Source organism: Triticum aestivum, chromosome 2B (genome assembly GCF_018294505.1).
Source record: "Triticum aestivum cultivar Chinese Spring chromosome 2B, IWGSC CS RefSeq v2.1, whole genome shotgun sequence".
Classification (NCBI taxonomy): domain Eukaryota; kingdom Viridiplantae; phylum Streptophyta; class Magnoliopsida; order Poales; family Poaceae; genus Triticum; species Triticum aestivum.
Window position 1 is genome coordinate 679,384,707 of NC_057798.1, and position 8,651 is coordinate 679,393,357.

The 8,651-nt window shown below is 54.9% G+C and overlaps 1 pseudogene; it reads right to left on the reverse strand.

The window, feature by feature from the left end:
- Window positions 1-5,695, reverse strand: part of LOC123042042 (uncharacterized) — a 6,149-nt pseudogene extending 454 nt beyond the window's left edge.
- Between the last annotated feature and the right edge of the window lie 2,956 nt (window positions 5,696-8,651).

Here is an 8,651-nt window from a genome sequence, read left to right on the forward strand (position 1 = left end):
GATGCTTTGTGATTTGTGAATGCCACATGTCATCCATCAGGGCGGGTCTCACCTGATTTATATGAGACCTGGTCTCATATAATTTTTTTCCGTCCACGGCTTGCGCGTACAATTGGCCGCAAACGTCGAGGCTGTTGAACCTGTATTTCCTAGCCCGGTTCAGTAGCTAGCTTAGTTTCCTTCAGTTAGCAAAATAAGCGGCCGTGTCAACGTGTGCATGTACACTATATGTGGCCAGGTAGTTTCAGTTAGTAGGTAGTTAGCTTGGCGCGGCCGTTGGAGTTGCATGGGATGGCATGCAGCGTAGCCCGCAACACGCACGCATCACCCGCAAGGCGAGCGTCGTGGGATGGCACGACCGGTAAGCTCGCAGGCGTGGTTGATCTCTCCCTTTGTAAGTTCAATACAAATAAGAGGAATGAAAATGAGAAAAGCTACAATGCAGTACGCAGCACAAAACCACCTGAGCCATCGTCTTCCTCTCGCCATTGTAGCCGTGAGCTTGAGCTTGTAGGTCTCCTGGTTCCAACAAGTGGCATCAGAGCCACGTCGTTCCTCGGCGACCATGGCTGGTTCGACATCCCCGGGGGGCACTCCGGTGACCGTTGACGCCGCGGCGGCGGCCCGTGCAGCAGCTGGCAAGAGCGGCGACGACGGCGTGCGCTCGCCGACTCCAGACCGCGGTCGCAGCCATGGTCGGAGCCGAACCCGCAGGCACGGCAAGGAGATCGTCGTGCACGAGCGCACGATCTAGGAGCGCCTCGTCCCGGGAGGCAACACGGTGTGGCCGATGCTCACGCCGACGAACTACTTTGAGTGGTCCATGCTGATGCAAATCAACATGGAAGCCAACTTGATGTGGGAAGCGGTTGAAGGAAACCCGACGAGCGTCCCCAACGACAAGGCAGCGCTGGCGGCTATCCTGCGATCCGTACCGCCGGAGATGGTGGGTGCGATCCTGGTGAAGAGGACGGCAAAGGAGGCATGGGACACGATCAAAACCATGCGCATGGGCGTCGCGCGCGTCCGCGAGGCCACGGCGCAACGACTGCGCTCTGAGTTTGAGGCGATCGCGTTCCGCGACGGCGAGACCCTCGACGCGTTCGGCATGCGGATCACCTCGCTTGTCAACAACCTACGCTCACTCGGTGACACCATGGATGAGGTGAGAGTGGTTCAGAAATTCCTCCGCGTTGTCCCGTCTCGTTACATGCAGATTGCTCTCGCCATCGAGACGATGCTCGACCTCAACACGCTCTCCGTTGAGGAGCTCGTCGGTTGCTTGCGCTCCACGGAGGAGCGCTGCCTCACCAACGATCAAGGTGGAGGCGGCGGGGCACAGTTGTTGATGACGGAGGCGCAGTGGCACGCACGCAAGAACCAGCGCGCCCAAGGCTAGAGCAACGGCCAGGGCGGCGGACAAGGCGGGTCCGGCGACAGGGTGGCGGCTCGAATCGTCGCCGCGACAAGCAACAAAACCGTCTTGGCGGCGGCCAACACGGCTGTGGAAACGGCGGGCGCGACGGCGCGCCAAACGGAGAGCGAGACATGTCCCAGGTCAAGTGTTACAATTGTAACAAGCCTGGGCACTTCTCCAAGCACTGCACCGAGCCACGACGCGAGCGCAAGGAGCAAGCAAACCTGGTGCGCGGCGAAGGGGAGGACACGAAGACGTCTCTCCTGCTAGCCACGGTGAGCGTGCTCTCAACGACCACAGAGCGCCCGGTCGAGCGCGTTCTCCTCAATGAGGAGCGCTCCCAGGCGTGTGCTGCCCCCGTCGATGGACGCTGCGACATGTCCTGGTACCTGGACACCGGGGCGAGCAACCACATGTCCGGGTGCTGGGAGATCTTCTCCGAGCTTGATGTCAGCGTGCGCGGCTCCGTGCGGCTCGGCGACGGCAACGACGTGCAGATCGAGGGGAGGGGCTCCATCCTGTTTGAGTGCCGAAACGGTGAGCACCTGACTCTGTCAGAGGTGTACTTTATACCTCGTCTACGCAGCAACATTATCAGCTTGGGTCAGATGGACGAACTTGGGTGCGAGACCAACATCTGCCATGGGCTACTGCGGCTTCGCAATCAAGAAGGCCGCCTCATCGCGCGGGTTCAGAGGAACGGCGGATGGCTGTACGTGCTCCGCCTGACGGCAGGGCACCCGGTCTGCCTGCTGTCACGCAGCGCGGACGAGGCGTGGTTGTGGCACGGTCGCTACGACCACCTGAATTTCCGTGCGCTGTGGGATCTGGGACGCCTGGGCATGGCGGATGGCGTCCTCGTCATCGACCGCGTCGACCAAGTGTGCGACGGGTGCGCCCTGGGCAAGCAGCATCGGCTGCCGTTTCCCCAGGCCACGACATACCACGCGGAGCGCGCTCTGGAGCTCGTTCACAGCGACCTTTGTGGCCCGATCAAGCCGGCCACAGCAGGAGGTAACCGGTATTTTCTCCTGATCATTGATGATTGCTCACGATACATGTGGCTTGAGCTGTTGCAAACCAAAGATGAGGCCTTCGATCGCTTCAAGAAAATCAAGGCACGAGCCGAAGCCGAGTCGAACTGCAACCTCCTGGCTTTCCGCTCGGATCGGGGCGGCGAGTTCAACTCGATCGCCTTCCACAAGTACTGCGACGACGGCGGCATCAAGCACTGCACCACCGCGCCGTACACGCCCCAGCAGAACGGCGTGGTCGAACGGTGCAACTAGACAGTGGTCGAGATGGCCCGCTATTTGCTGAAGGCCATGGAGGTGCCGGCGACGTTCTGGGGAGAGGCGGTGAAGACTGCGGTCTACCTCCTGAACCGGGTGCCCACGCGCAGCCTCGACGGACTGACGCCGTACGAGGCTTGGCACAAATGGAAGCCGGCAGTGCACCATCTTCGCGTCTTTGGTTGTGTGGCGCATGTGAAGCGGCTCGGCCCCGACATCAACAAGTTGGCCGACCGCTCCACGCCGGCAATCTTCGTCGGGTACGAGGAGGGCGCCAAGGCCTACAGGGCCTACAATCCGTCGAGCAAGCGGGTGATCATAACCCGCGACGTCACTTTTGAGGAGCAGAGAAAGTGGAACTGGGCGACCACGGCCAACGGAGACGCCGCGCCCACGGTCGAACACCTTGTGGTCACCTACAGTGACGAAGAGCACAACGAGCTGTCAACGCCGGCGCGCACTGGCTCTCCGGCTGTCTCTCCACCGGCCTCTGCTACACCAATCAGCGCCAGCTCTTCCTCCTCCGGGGCGGCAGGGTCGCCTCCCATGGCGTCAACAAGCAGCACGCCCATGTCCGTGGAGGATGGTTGGGCCACGCCGCCGGACGACGACAGCGAGCGCCACGACCTCGACCACACTCCGACCCGCTACCGCAAGATGAAGCATGTACTCGCGGAGCTGGACGCGGCGGCGAAGGAAGAGCATGTCGGGCTGTGCCTCGTGGCTGCGGAGGAGCCGGACAGCGTCGATGAGGCACTTGACGAGGCGAGCTGGAAGCGTGCCATGGACGCCGAGCTCGCGGCGATCCGCGACAATGGCACGTGGGAACTCGCCACGCTCCTGCCCGGCCACAGAGCTATAGGGCTCAAGTGGGTATACAAGATCAAGAGGGACGCCGCCGGCAACACGGTGAAGCACAAGGCAAGGCTGGTGGCAAAGGGGTACGCGCAGCGGCAAGGCGTGGACTACAACGAGGTGTTCGCTCCGGTGGCGCGCATGGAGACTGTGCGGCTTCTGTTAGCACTTGCGGCGCACCGAGGCTGGCAAGTCCATCACATGGACGCTAAGTCCGCATTCCTGAATGGAGATCTTCTTGAAGAAGTGTACGTGCACCAGCCGCCGGGTTTCGTCATCGGCGGCGATGCGGGAAAGGTGTTGCGCCTCCGGAAGGCATTGTACGGCCTGAAGCAAGCGCCACGGGCTTGGAATGCCAAGCTCGACGCATCGCTCGTGTCGCTAGGCTTCGAGCGCAGCCCTCTTGAGCACGCGGTGTACAGGAGGGGTGAGGGCGCGTCGACTCTGCTTGTCAGCGTCTACGTCGATGACTTGATCATCACCGGCGCCGGCGACGAAGAAATTGCTGCGTTCAAGGAACAGATGAAGAATCTGTTTGACATGAGCGATCTTGGACTTCTGTGCTACTACCTTGGCATAGAAGTTCAACAGAAGGCCGACGCGATCACCCTCTGCCAGGGCGCGTACGCGGCCAAGATCTTGGATGCAGCGGGATGAGGGGGTGCAACCCTGCAGACACGCCGATGCAGAATCGGCTGAAACTTGGCAAGACCGGCGCCGGCAAGCCCATGGATGCCACACGATACAGAAGCATCGTCGGGAGCCTGCGGTACCTCTGCAACACGAGACCAGACATCTCGTTTTCTGTTGGCATGGTGAGCAGGTACTTGGAGGCGCCGGCGGAGGCGCACTGGGCTGCTGTCAAGCAAATACTGCGCTATGTTAGTGGCACACTGAATCATGGTTGCTGTTACAAGCAAGGTGGTGCAGCAGCGCCGGAAGTGATCGGCTACAGCGACAGCGATCACGCCGGCGATCTTGACGGTCGGCGGAGCACAACGGGAGTGATCTTCTTCCTCAACTCCAGCCCGATCACATGGACTTCTCACAAGCAGAAGGTCGTCGCCGTCTCGTCTTGCGAGGCTGAGTACATGGCGGCAGCAACCGCAGCCTGCCAAGGCGTGTGGCTGTGCAGGCTCCTCGGCGAGCTCACCGGCGACACTCCGACGAGGGCGAAGCTGCGCGTCGACAACAAGTCGGCGATTGCTCTGAGCAAGAATCCGGTGCACCACGACACAAGTAAGCACATTGACATTCGATATCATTTCATTCGTGAGTGCATCGAAGACGGCAAGGTGGACGTCGACCACGTCGGCACTGACGGACAGCTTGCTGATTTCCTCACCAAGGCGCTCGGCCGAATCAAGTTTGTTGAAATGAGGCAGAAGGTTGGCGTCGGAGTGGTGAGCACCGAGCGTCGGAATTAGGGGGTGAAATGTTGAACCTGTATTTCCTAGCCCGGTTCAGTAGCTAGCTTAGTTTCCTTCAGTTAGCAAAATAAGCAGCCGTGTCAACGTGTGCATGTACACTACATGTGGCCAGGTAGTTTCAGTTAGTAGGTAGCTAGCTTGGCGCGGCCGTTGGAGTTGCATGGGATGGCATGCAGCGTAGCCCGCGGCACGCGCGCATCACCCGCAAGGCGAGCGTCGTGGGATGGCACGACCGGTAAGCTCGCAGGCGTGGTTGATCTCTCCCTTTGTAAGTTCAGTACAAATAAGAGGAATGAAAATGAGAAAAGCTGCAACGCAGTACGCAGCACAAAACCACCTGAGCCATCGTCTTCCTCTCGCCATTGTAGCCGTGAGCTTGAGCTTGTAGGTCTCTTGGTTCCAACAGAGGCCCATCTGGATGACCTTGTCCTTCTCCGAGGCCCTGAGGGCGTGGATGCGCTTGACCATGCTCTTGGCTGCCGCTCTGTTGAGCTTCGACGCGATGACGGCCAAGCCACGCTTGTCGGCGGTGCCGCTGCCCTTGCTCGCCTCGAAAAACTTGATGCAGTAGTTGTAGCCGATGCTTTTTTCCTTGTCGGCGGCGATGGATTTGCACGCGTCTTTAGTAGAACGGAGGCGCTGGACGAGGAGACGAGGAAGAGGAGGACCAGGCAGCAGGAGACAGCTCGTGAAGGCCCCATGCTTTTCGATGTCGATGTTGGTAGTAAACGAGATTGTCCAAAACTCACACTGTTGCAAATACAGGGACAAATTTTACGTGTCAAGTGTCAACAGATCAGAAACATTTTCATAGGTAGTTTAGCTACTCAACACAGAGTGTTGGAGATTTTTAGTGGGGATGAACATGGCATGGCCTGAAAATAGACATAAAACTGAGCAACGAGCATATATGGCTTGATTTTATATATGATGCATGGATTTTAAGATATGAATTTTCCAAAACGCTATGTTTTACAGAAATCTCGGAAAACATAACATTATCACAGCTAGTCTGAGCAGAACAATCAGTGGCTGGGCAATTTTATTAATTTGTGCAAGTGGCATATTATGAAAGTAGATGCAACGACACTGACCAGAAAACACATAGGGCTTGCATGCATCCATAAGAGCTACTGATGAATTTACATTGATTTACAAAAAGCTACAGAGCAATCTTCACAGACTTTGCATAAAATAACAGAAATAAATGGGGTGATCCGGGATTCAATCACAGGACCCCATGGATGAGTGCGTCGTGTTCTGTCCACTGCACTGCTGCTTTGGGTATCTTACAGGAGGGGCTCGGCTAAGGGTAAACATACTGCACACACGGATCTGAGCTCAAACAAACAGAGCATGCTCTGGCATGGCGATGATGACTCCTAGGCGACGCGAAAGGAGAGCGCGCGAGAAACGGCAGGGAGGGAGCGGGCGTTACCTAGCTCAGCTAGGATAATAAGAAGTGACCCGAGGCGCGCCACAGACGACGAGGGGAAGCGCTGAGCTTGGCGGGGCTCCGGTTCCGTGAAGAAGATGCAGCAGGGGAAGAAGACGGGGTCGGGGAGGTCGTTCCAGTCCAGGGGCTGTGGCCTTGCATTCGTCGTAGTAGCAGATGTCTGGATCCTCGGTGGTCCTTTCTACGGCGGCCGAGGGGTCGGGGGCGTGCAGGAAGCTAGCTCGTGCTCGCTCGGGTCATGGTGGCCAGGGCGACGGCGTGCGCGTGTCTCCTCTTACCTGGGCTGGCGGCGGCGGAGAGAGAGAGAGGGGGGAATGGAGAGACTAGGGTTAGGGCGAGGTTTAAAGGGCGCTGGGAGGAGCTCCGGCCGTCAAATCGACGCTGCTGTGGACGTGGCTGTCATGGATGCTCTGCCGTACAGGAGGAAGGAGATGAACAGGAGAGATCGGCGCTGGTGGGCTGGCTGGGCTGAATTGGAAAGGTAAGCAGGTAAGTTGCTGGGCCTCCTCTCTCTCCCTTCTTTCTTTTCTCTTTTCTGTCTGTTTATTTAAAACAGGAACTTGAGGGAAACTAAACGAGAGATAGATGGGACAAAATACCAGGATCCCTATTTTCACTTGAACCATACAAATATGGAGGATTTGATAAAAAAATTAGGAGCAATTCTTTAAGAGGAAATTTTCAAAATAATTTGAATTAAATCCATTCTGTTTCCAGATTGAATTCCATCTAGATAAATTTCAAAAAAGGTAAAACTCCTGGAAGGATGTTCTACACTTATGTAGTGATTTACTTTCATTTTTGTGGGAATGTTAGAAGAAGTACAAGTGTCACTTGACTTTAATGGAATAAAGAAAGAAAATGATGTTTGATATCAGGTTTTGAAACTTCAAAGAAGGTTGTTGAAATATGGACCAAGCTAAAAGGAAGGTTGAAGAGGATAAGTAGGAGTCGGCACACATGATCACAAAAATAAAATATGTCAATGGTGATGCTTATGCATGATGCAAAATTATCATAGGGCAACCAACACAACTACACAAGGTTGATCAAAGATGCAGATGAAAACAATATGAACTCAAACATCACATGGCAATATCTCAATAATATATGGCAAACCTGGAATGCATTACATCTGGGTTGTTACAGGGTGGGGGATAGCTAGCAAACACGCACCACCCATAGCGCTCTTGGGCCAACCCACTGAGGGGCGCCAGTTTTCTACTTATTTATTTTGGTTCATTTTCTTCTCTGCTTTTTACACGACTCATTTTTAAAGGTTCATTAATTTTATAAGTGTTTAAGATTTTTTAAATGTTTACAAAACATTGTTAATATTTCACAACATGTTCATGAATTTTAAAAATCATGAATTCACTAAAATGGTCATGAATTTCAAAACATATTCCTGAATTGTTAAATAAATATTCATGGAATTTTTAATAGAATATTCATTACTTTAAGAAATATGAATTTAAAAAGATATAAAAGAGGAAGAAACACCAAATCGGAAGAAAAGGGGGAATACAGAAAACCGCAAAAAGAGGTTGAACTAAAGAAAAAATTGGCGCCCCGCCATGGGAAAATGTACTTCCAAATTTGAACGAACATTTCTTTTTCTGTTTTGACTTTTCCTGGTGGTCCTGGGGTGGCCCAACTAATGACGTGGAAAGAAAAAATATGTCGTGATCTCACCATGGATATGGTTCCGTTGGTAAACGAGTGATCCAAGTACGGTAAATCACTCGTTGCCCAAGTAGTAGAGTACTAGTACGTCAGTGGTGATCTCTCGCTCAAAAACGAGTCTGCTGGCAGAGGTGAAACTAGCAGACCCGGTGACGGTCAGTACCGCGCTTGTTTGGAATCGTTGCACCAAACCAACGTAGATCGAAAAGCAGAGCAGCTCTGCTTCCCGTTGCGTAAAGGAGCGCTCGTGTCGTGGGTTTGACCGGCACTTGGAAAACAGCACCAGAGTTCTGCTGCCGTCACTCGTCACGGACAGAGTGGTTGACCAAATCACATCAGCTTGGCGGGACTGAATGCCGATGACATCGCCGACCGGGGAGGGACCGTCGCCCTTCAGATTCAGGCCGCCGTTCCCGCGCGCTCGGTTTACTTTGCAGCTGGGTTTACCACCCACTTTCATGTGTTGGCGGCCGAATGTGTGCACGAGAAACGGGTGAAAACGATTAGCTACGGGC